We start from the raw sequence: 11,222 nt of genomic DNA on the forward strand, positions 1-11,222 counted from the left end.
CTTAGCTCACTGTAACCTCTGCCTGTTGGGTTCAAGTGATTCTCCTGCCTCAGCCTCCCCAGTAACTGGGATTACAGGCATGTGCCACCACGCTTGGCTAATTTTGTTTTTGTGTGTGTGTGTGTCTTTTTTTTTTTTAGACCGAGTCTCACTCTGTCACTCAGACTGGAGTACAGTGACATGATCTTGGCTCACTGTAACCTCCACCTACCAGGTTCAAGCAATTCTCCTGTCTCAGCCTCTGGAATAGTTGGGACTATAGGTACCTGCCACCATGCGTGGCTAATTTTTGTATTTTTAGTAGAGACAGAGTTTCACCATATTGCTCAGTCTGGTCTTGAAATCCTGACCTCAGGTGATCCGCCTGCCTGAGCCTCCTAAAGTGCTGGGATTACAGGTGTGAGCCACTGGGGCCTGCCTTAATTTTGTATTTTTTGTAGAGATGCGGTTTCACCATGTTGGCCAGGCTGGTCTTGAAGTCCTGACCTCAGGTTATCCACCTGCCTCAGCCTCCCAAAGTGCTGGGATTACAGGCATGAGCCACCTCTTGCTGATGATTGATAACAGATAACATTCTATCTCTGCACTGATAACATTCTATCTCTGTAACATTGTATCTCATGTATTCTGACATCTGAATGAGAAAGGAAAGCTGTGGATAATGCTTTCAAGGACCTCTAATGTGTGGGACCTGTATATTTCCTTTACAGAGTTGCTGTGATAATGAAGAAATGTACATATATGCCTTTATGGTGTGATATGGTCCAACTGTGTCTCCACTCAAATCTCATCTTGAATTGTAGCTCCCATAATTCCCACCTGGGGAGGGACCTGGTGGGAGATAATTGAATCAGGGGGGTGGTTTCCCCTATACTGTTGTTACTGTCATTATTCTAAAAAAATGACTATACTGATAACTATTTTAAAGTACAAACACCAAAATGGTTTCTGTTCTTAGGCAGAGCGTGTGTGTGGGGAAATGGAGAGGAAGAGGTATGAGGAGGAGATCGGTGAATAAACTTCAAATGCCTAGTCGTACCTGTGTAGAAATAGGTTACAGAGGGAGAGAAGAAAACAAATACTCCCACCTAGCCATTTTTGTCAGAGAAAACTGCAGTCATTCTTCAGAGAAGATAAACAGCTGGGAGAATTTGAGCTGGGGGATAGAGCCCAAAATAGGGATGGAATAGGCCAGAAAACCAGAGTAACAGGCATAGAAGGTTAGAAGAGGGGAAACAGAAATGTGTTGTTTACACAAGACCTGTGTTCTCCTTTCTGATGAATCAATTGCCTCATTAATTCCCAGGTTCTGTTTGGTGGAAGCAGCGGTAAGCAATATTGGTTTGTTTTATATTTACAGACATTATCAATCCTTTGATGCCTTTAATCTTTGCTGGGCAATGCAATTCTTTCTGTTATTTCTCATGAAGTTTTTTTTTAAAAAAGCTAACTAAATTACGCCAACCCTTGTGTAGGAAAGAAGCTGACATTTTACAAGCAGCAATAACTTTATCACATTACTATTGGGCAATACTTTTTAGGAGTGGATGTTTATATTTGTCTAATCAGGGAGATGGTATTACACTCCATTGACTGGTATGTTAAAATTACCTATAATTTCTCCCTTTTCTACATAGAAATCTAAGTACTGGATTAAGGCAGGTTTACTGACCGTTTTACCAAATGAGTTATGTTTTCCAATAAGCAGAAACAGACAAAACACACACACACGCACACGCACACGCACACGCACACGCACACACACACATGCTTTAGCATTAGAAAGACTATGCTTCAATTTTGCTTATATCATTTACTAACTTTGCAGACTTGGGCAATCTGTAACTCACCCAGTTTCTCATCTTTAAAATGGAATAATATTTATAGTCTCCATTAATTGTGAAGATAAAAATAGATCATTATTTATGAAGCACTTAACATAGTACCTGACACACTAATTGCTCAGTTAATGTTAACTTCCCATTTCCCGCCTCCTTCCCTTCCTTTCTTGCAACAATCTCTGTGCTCAAGGCCATTTGGCTACCAGACAGAATTGAGGAACAACAAACTCAAAGTCACAAGACACAGCTTTGCCATGTATTATCGGAGTCAGTTTAGGTCAACTAGCTCTCTTAACTCTCCTGTCTGTAAATAATGGGGATAATACATGTAGTGTCCAGGAACCTAGTTGGTGAGGCATCAGTGGATCAAAAGAAGAAATGAATAAGAAAGTGGCTTTCAAATAAATAATGAGGTCAGATTCCTGTGACATTCTGAGTAATCATCCAGGAACTGGGAAAGTAACTGATCTTTAACTACCTTTTAAGTTGCCAGTTATTGCAGGTAGAAATCATTTTGAGGGAGGTTCACAATGGTGAATAGTCTCCTAGCTGCAGCCTTTTACATTACCACCAGCAGTATAAGATCCCAGTTTTTTCACATCCTCACCAACACATTATCTTTTTTTTTTTTTTGATAATTTTTATCCTAACAGGTGTAAGGAAATATTTCATTGTGGTTTTGATTTACATTTCCCTGATGATTGGTGATCCACTTCTGGAGTAGAAGGTAACTTAAATTCTCAAAGAAGTAAACGCTATCCTCCAGAGTTTTATTTTATTTTTTCATTGCTATCAGGTTCACACAGCAGCAGCCTTCTGCCTATTGGCATTTCTCACCAGACTCAAAGAGTTTGACCTTCTCTTTTTTTTAAGGCACCATGCTGGGCACATTCTCAGGTTTGCAAAGTAATATAAGTCAGAATTTCTACAAAGCGCCTGTTGTGAGAATTACTGGTGGACTGTATCATTTTCTCTTGCTCTTGTTTAGCCTCACTCTGTCATACTACCAGATATGCTCATTCATGTGGCTGTTGTCTAATGTGCAGAGGAAAACTTTGATTTAAAGTTTGGAAAACAAAAACAAATAATTCTATTTATTAATCAGCATTCTTTGAAAATGGACATTGAAATCTATGTATTTCTACCTATAACAGATTAACATAGCTTGCTTTAAAATGAATAAAATGGGTCTGGATAACTTGCATCAGCATGAGAGCTTGCTATCCTCAGATAGGACCCTTAAATCCAATTCTTTATTCATCATGGAGTCTCAGTTTAACTCCTGCAATTAGAGAAAATGACTTAATGTTTCTGCCTACCTCTTTCACCAAAGTTTGCAAGTCTAAAGTGCTGAAGAACAAACTAGTTACTAAACAAAATTTAAAACTCAGATAATGTGAGAAAAATTACTACAGACCAGGCTCTGTCAGTCTGTGCTTCTGAGGTTACAAAGGGCTAGTTACAGGTACACAAAGATATTACTTCTTCCTTGTTCAAGGGGATGACAAAAGCTCTGTCTTACATAGTGATTATTTTGAAAATACCTAAAAAATTTAACTTATGGGAAGTCCTGAATCATATCTAAGTACATAAGCCTGGTTTAGTTATTCTTCCTAATGGCTCCAGGTCAAGACTAGTCAACATAATTGTCTCTGGTTTGGGGGACAGTCAGGAAACCATGGCTGCTGACTTCAGTGGTGAGTTCTTAATTATTTTTTGGTCTTAATAACCACAAATGGTTCAGACTTGTCGACCTAATTTAGTCATAATAGAACAGCTTCCTACCAGCTTAGTTCTTGTAGAAATTAAAGTGTCAAGAAAGATTGAGTAACCCATATTTTTCTTTGAGCTCTTGTTTTCATAAGTATATACTGTTTTTTGTCTCAGGTACTTTCATGATTAATAAAATTGTTATTTAAAAATAAATAGAGTAAAAATAAATTTAAAAATTAAAATTATTTATTGGGCAATTCAGGTACTCGTTTGGTACAATAACCCTATGAAATAGCGTGATTTTTTTTTCATAATGGTTCAATACATTGCTCAAAGTCACGCAATTATTTCATGGAAGAGGCAAAATTCAAACCCCAGGCTCAATGAATCTGGAACTAAAGCCCTTTAATTTGAATGTATGTTTTTTCCTCACAGAGTAACTCTCAAATCCCATTGTTAGAGTCTGCTGTCACATAGACCTGGAAAATTCTGCAAGCTGTCTCCCCTTCATAAAGAGTCATAATGTATACTAGCTTAGTAACGGCTCCAGGCTTATTAATGGCTTCCCTATATAAATCCATCTATATTTTTTTCTCAAATTTATTTTCCTGCATTTCTCAAATTATTTTCACCTGAATCCCATCCTCCTCCCACTACCTTTCTTAACACAACGACTACTAACAATCTGCAAAACACACTTTGGGAAATATTGCACTCAGTGATTCAGGTCCTGTTGTTGATGCTGTAGGAATTGAAATCAATTGAGAGAAAATATTCCAGGACAAAGAGAGGGAGGAGACAAAGAAGGAGAAAGAAGGAGGAGAAGGCGAAAAAGGAAGAGGACGAGGACAAAGAGGAGGAGGAGGAAAAGGAGGAGGAGAAAGAAAATAAAAGAGAGAAGAGAAGAGAAAGAGAAAAAAAGAAAATGCTATATCTTGAGTGAATTGAAACATGGAAAGAAGAAGGAAATGCATATTAATGGCTAAAAACATTCTTCTGGCAAATCACTCATTTACATTCACTAATATAAATTGAGTTTTTAATACGCCAATATTTTGTAGCAATTGATAAAAATGTTTGGCAAGCAGCCAGAACATCTTTCAGCATGTTTTTAAGTTCCTGATGGAGGGACACCAAGATTCAGAAGACACAGTCTTTTTCCTCAGTGGGATCATAATATATTATGACATAGAAGACAAGGATACAGGTAGTATTGATAGCACAGACTGCATGACAAGTGCCCCTGGAAATGTACAGGGTTCAAACTTGGGATCTATAAATTTCTAGCTGTGTGTCCTTAGGCAACTTACTTAACCTATCTGTGCCTCAGTTTCCTCATCTGCAAAATGATGATAATAAGATAAGCTACATCATAGGATTGTTGTGAAGAGTAAAGTACTCAGAACATTCCTGACAAACAGTATGCTTTATAAGGGTCAATTATTATGTTTTATATTACTATTTTGAAACAAATTGGTAAAAAAATTAAAAATCTGAGAAATGGAGAAAATCCCCAGGAATGCCATGAAAGAGTGAGATGGATAAAGGTAGGACTGCATGACCTCTGAGTAAGCAGTCTCACATATTTGTCCCAAACTGTGCAAAGAGAAGGAAGGCTGGGCAGAATTCAGCATTCGAATGGCTGGAAGGAGCTGTCATTCTAGAACTGGGATTTGGTAACATAAAGAAAGTAACCAGGAAGACCAAGTATCCTAAAGATTTGGCTAGAGCTGTGAGCAGGCTGACATGGAAGTAGAATACAGGGAAATAGGCCATGAAGAAACAGCATGCTTACAATGATCCAAGATACTGAACTCACCTACCCTGAGCTGTCAATTCAGTAGTTTTGCACTGATACCATCTAGTTGCGTAGATGTAAGGAGAGGAGGAGGAATGCAAAGCCAGAAGACCACTGTGGAGTACAAATGTGGAAGAGAATTCTCTAAGAATTAGAAAATTGGTCTTCATTTCATCTGACAAAAAACAAGAAATATGTGCAGTCAAATTGAAATTCTGTTTGCATCTCTTGTTGGCAGGGGTGGCTTATCATTGTTTGTCCCACAGATGTGTTTTGAAATTGCCAACCAATTAAAATGCACAAAGTTAGCAAAATTGGTTACTCATTTTCCCAAAAATGTATACTGAATGTGCTGTAAATGAACTTGCTTTAGAAAGTTCAGTAAAGTATACAGATTCCAGTTACTGGCAATGACTTAAAATAAGGCAATATAAATGCCACAGCTGAGTATGGTTTTTAACCCTTTACTTTTAGTTCTTGATGTGGCTTGCTGAAAACTATAATTGAAACGACTGGTTGAGTTATGACTGCCAAACTCTGTCTTTGTTAACGTCTAAGTAAAAGAAAGTTTGAAGGTAGGGATTGAGAAATGGGAGGAACCTAGTGGAGGAGATGACATGGGAGAGGTTGCAATGGATCTGGATTTCTTATCAGAATCAGTGGTGGGTAAATCCCTGAGGTTTCTTTATAATCTGACTGGGATTAGATTCTCTGTAATACCAGCTGATTCACAGTATAATTGCTTTCTATTTTAAAATATCTCCACTTAAGCAATGTTACCACACCTTGCTACATAAAATGTATAATAATTGTAAGATAAATTTGCCTGCTTCTCTACATTCACATGGGTTCATATATCAAGAGAACAAATTAAAGAGAAATTTATCCCAGGGGATTTTATAATAAATTACCAGAGAAAACTGAAACAGAATGCTAAAAGAAAAGCAATAGAAAACTAATACAAAAACAAAAAAATGCTTAATTAAAAAAACTCCAAAAATATGTAACTAGAGCACAAAAAGCAATGTCTCCAAAGTTTAATTCCTTTATGTTAGTGGTTCTTAATTGAGATGATGTTAAACATACTGCAGTGCGTAGGACAGCCCCTGACAACAAAGATTTATTTAGCCCCAAATGTCAGTTCTGCCAAGGTTGAGAATTCCTGCTTTATATTAAGCAGAATTTCTCCAAAATGTTGGAGAAATTGACATTGGAGAAAATGATGCTGCTATACTGGCTAGGCTCTTCACAAACTTAAGTTTTTAAATAGTATTAATAATAGCATATTATATAGAAATTACATTAAAAATGAATGTACAGATTAATAAATTACCATACAGGGCATACTCATATAAACACCACCCAAGCCAAGAAATAGAACATTGTCGACCTAGACCCTCATCTTTTGCCCTCACACTTCTTGGGAATTATGACTCCTTTTCTTCCCCTCATTCTCTTTACTTGGTTCATAGGTTTCCTTTGTAAATTACCATGCAATTATTCACCCTCATACACTTAGTTTTACCTATTTTGGGACTTTATATAAATGGAATCATACAGTATGTATTCTTCTGTGTCTTTCTTCATTCATCATTTTGGTGAGTTCCATCCATGTACATAACAGTAATACATTTACTTTCATTGCTCTATGATATTCTGTTTTATTATCACAATTCATTAATTTTATTATATATGGGCATTTGCATTGTTTTCAGTTCAGGGCTATTGCAACCAAGGTTGCTGTAAACATTCTTGCATTTACACTCTGATGCGTGCAAACTGTTCTGTTGGGTTTCTATCTAGGAGTGGAACTACTAGGCCATAGGGTATGAGGATATTCAACATTAGTAGGTAACATCAAATTCTTTTCATGAGTGGTTGTAAAAATTTATGCTTCCACATGAAGTCCTGGAGAGTATTAGTTGTTCCACATTTTTACAGCTCTTGGTATTGTCAGTCTTTCTCATTATAGGCATTCTGATGTTATGCAGTAATATCATATCATGACTTTAATATGCATTTTTCTGATTGCTACAAGGGTTGAGTACCTTTTCATAGGGTTATTGGCCATTTAGATATCTTCTTTTGTGAAGTGCCTCTTCAGGTCTCTTGCCTACTTTTTCATAGGGATGTCTCTTTCTGAATGGTTTGCACTTCTTTATATATTCTTGACACGAGCCCTTTGTTGTTCATTAAGCTGAACATGTTTTCTGCCAACCTGTAGCTTGCTCTTACTCTCATAATCACATTCTTTTTAATGAACAGAAGTTTCTAATCATAATATGGTCAGTGCATTGTATACATCTTTTTATATCCCATTGAAGATGAGCTGATTTTGATGTGCTGTGTGGGAAAGAAGTCTGCTGATATAGAAATTCATTTACTTTCACAGTCTCAATAATATATTTATTGAAATAACTGTACTATGTTAACTTAAGTGATGTGGTTATCATAAATTGTCTATAAATATGTAGGGTTTTTTTTGGCCTTCAATTCTGTTTCAGTGGTGTGTCAGTTTTTGAGGGAATACCACATTGTCTTAATGACTAAAGCCTTATAGTAATCTTAGCATCTGTACAGCAAGCCTTGACATCTTCTTCTACAAGAATGTCTCAGTTTTTCTTGGCCTTTTTATGTTCATGTGTATTTTTAAAATTAGCTTTCTAATTTTTATATACATACATAAACACACAAATGCACATTTTACAAATGATAGATTCCATTTTATTGAGTCTATAACTTTTTAGCATTAAGTTTTCTGATCTATAAAATGATATATATCTTCCCATTTAGAAAGGTTTCATTTAATTTATCTCAACAATATTCTATAGTTTGCTGTATAGAGTACTGAGATAACACATAGGGTAGAGTTGTCAACTCAGACTCACATGAATCAGATCTTATTCAATGGCAAACATTCCTAATAATTCCAAGGATACAAGACTCAGTCAAAGCACTCTTCCTTTGGAGAAACCTAAAAACATCAGCACAGCTCCCCAAAGACTCTTCCTGTTTTGTTTTAGGTCATGGTCTGGTTCAGATTTAACATTTGATGTTAGAATTGCGGCAATTCAGTCCCATCTTCAGGCTGCACAGGTAATTCTAGTTTCTTTTGCTATTCCTACCATATCTGCAGTGACTTCTATTGAAGTCTTGAATTCCACAAAGTCATCCATTGAGGGTTGGAATAAGCTTTTTCCAAAATCCAACTAATGTTGATATTTTGATCTCCTCCCAAATATTCTAAATGGCATCTAGAATAATAAAAGATTTTTAAAGGTTTTTAATTTACTTTACTTAGGCCCATCAGAAGAATCATTATCTGTGGCAGCTATAGCTTAATAAAATGTATTCCTTAAATAATAAGACTTGAAAGTCAATATTACTGCTTGATCCACAAGTTACAGAATGGATACTGTGTTAGCAGGCATAAAAATAACATTCATATCCTTGTACAGCTTCACTGGAGCTCTTGCACGACTAGGTGCATTATAAATGAGCAGAAATGTTTTTAAAGGAATCTTTATTTTCTGAGCAGTGGGTCTCAATAGTGGGCTTAAAATATTCAGTTATCCATACTGTAAACAGATGTGCTGTCATTCAGGCTTTGTTATTCTATTTATAGAACACAGGAAGGTAGATATAGCATAACTTTTAGGATTCTTAGGATTTTTAAATTCCCTTTTAGGGATCTTAGGATTTTTTAATCCCCTTTAAGTTGAGCATTGGCATCAATTTAAAATCACCCGCTACATTAATCCCTAACAAAAGAGTCAGTTTGTCCATTGAAGCTTTGAAGTCAGGCATTAATTTCTTTCTAGCTATGAAAATACTAGATGGCATCTTCTTTCAATAGAAGGCTGTTTTAGCTACATTGAAAATCTGTTTTTTAATGTATCCACCTTCATCAATGATCTTAGCTAGATCTTCTGGATAACTTGCTGCCATTTCTACATCAGCACATGCTGCTTCATTTTGTACTCTTATGTCATCGAGATGACTTCTTTCTTGAACCTAATGACCTACCTCTGCTAGCTTCAGACTTTTTTTCTTCAGCTTCCTCATCTCTCCAAGGCTTCACAGAATTGAAGAGAGTTAGGGCTTTGGTGTAGATTAGGTTTTGACTTAAGAGAATATTGTGGTTTGTTTGAACTTCCATCTAGAACACTCAAGCTTTCTCCATATCAGCAATAAGGCTGTTTTGCTTTCTTATTATTCATGTGTTTAAAGATTAACATTTCTAGTTTTCATCAATAACTTTTCCTTTGAATTCATAACTTGGCTGTTTGGTACAAGAATTCTCAATTTTGGCCTGTCTAGCTTTCAACATGCCATCCTCACTAGCTTAATTATTTCTAGCTTTTGACTTAAAGAGAGACTTTCACTTGAACACTTAGACTATCGTAGGGTTATTAACTGGTCTATTTTAGTGATGTTGTATCTCATGGAATAGGGAAGCCAGAGGAGAGGGAAAGAGATGGGAGAGTGGCTAGCTGGTGGAACATTCAGCACACATACAATGTTTATCAATTAAGTTTACTGTTTTATATGGACATGGTTGGTGGTGCCCCAAATAAGTTCAATAGTGGTATAAAAGACCGCCAGTCACAGGTCTCTATAACACATATAATAATAATGAAAAAATTTGAAATATGTGAGAATTACCAAAATGTGATACTGAGACCAACAGTGAGCACATGCTGTTGGAAAAATGGCACCGATAAACTTGCTCTACATGAGGTTGCCAGAAAACTTCAATTTGTGAAAAAGCACAATAAATCAAGATGCAATAAAATGAATTATGCTTGTATTTGACTCATAATTATTTCCTGATCATGTATCTTTTTCTCTAAGCCTTTTTCTTATCATGAGCCTTTAATTTCAAAATATTCTCACTGAATATAAATTCTCACAACGGTGACTTTAAATTGTACATATGCTACAGATTCAGCTCAAATTCTTATTTCTTCATGAAACTTTTATAGATTGACAGCTCCATGATCTCTTCTGTTTTATACTCTCCTTACTAGCCACAATCATGGCCATATTATTGCAATATTCTTCATATTTATGAGACTGCTGACACTAAACACCAAGTAAGTGGTGGACATGGTTATAGCCCAAATTGTTTGATTCAGCCCAGAAGTCCTCTCAATATAATCCTCCTACTACAATGATATTCTTTATATCCATTATCTACAGGCTATCAACTGGCCGAATAGCAAGCTGATACTGACCTGAAGTTCAAGGGAAGTATGCACAGTGAGGAATGAGGAAAGAGGAATTCTTGCATTTGTGTAGAAAGATTAAGCTTTATCTTCTAAGGCACAAATAATCTGTGAATGAAGTGGCTTTTCTTCTTCCAAACCTGAGGAATGCACTTTTCCACTTGCTCTGGGAATAAAAGGGTCTATGATTTCCTCACTAGCAGCAAAATTATAGAAGCCAGTAATTTCTCAGAATTGAAGATAATCCTTTTCATTTTGATAAGCACTGGGTCTTTAGCTGTAGAATTCTGTCCTTTACTTTCCCATGAAACTATTAAACAATATTTTAAACAAAATCACATATCCGGAGAGACAATCCAAGATGGCCATTTAGGAACAGCTCAGGATTGCAGCTCCCAGTGAAAGCGCAGAGGGTGAGTGGACGCCGCGTTTTTATTGCCCACAGACTAGGAAATTCCCGGGCGGAGGAGCTCCACGGTCGCCAGTACGGCTGTTTCGGCCAGCGGGGCTGTGCCGGCTGGCGCCGCTGCTTTTCCCCGCGCGGCTGCTTTGTCGGCGCCCCGGAGGCGCGGTTCTCCGTACAAAACACACCAGTCCGGGTGCCCTTTTGGCTGGCGATTGGAGCCATGGGAAGTCGCCCAT

This window comes from Cebus imitator, unplaced genomic scaffold (assembly GCF_001604975.1).
Source record: "Cebus imitator isolate Cc_AM_T3 unplaced genomic scaffold, Cebus_imitator-1.0 Scaffold171, whole genome shotgun sequence".
NCBI lineage: Eukaryota > Metazoa > Chordata > Mammalia > Primates > Cebidae > Cebus > Cebus imitator.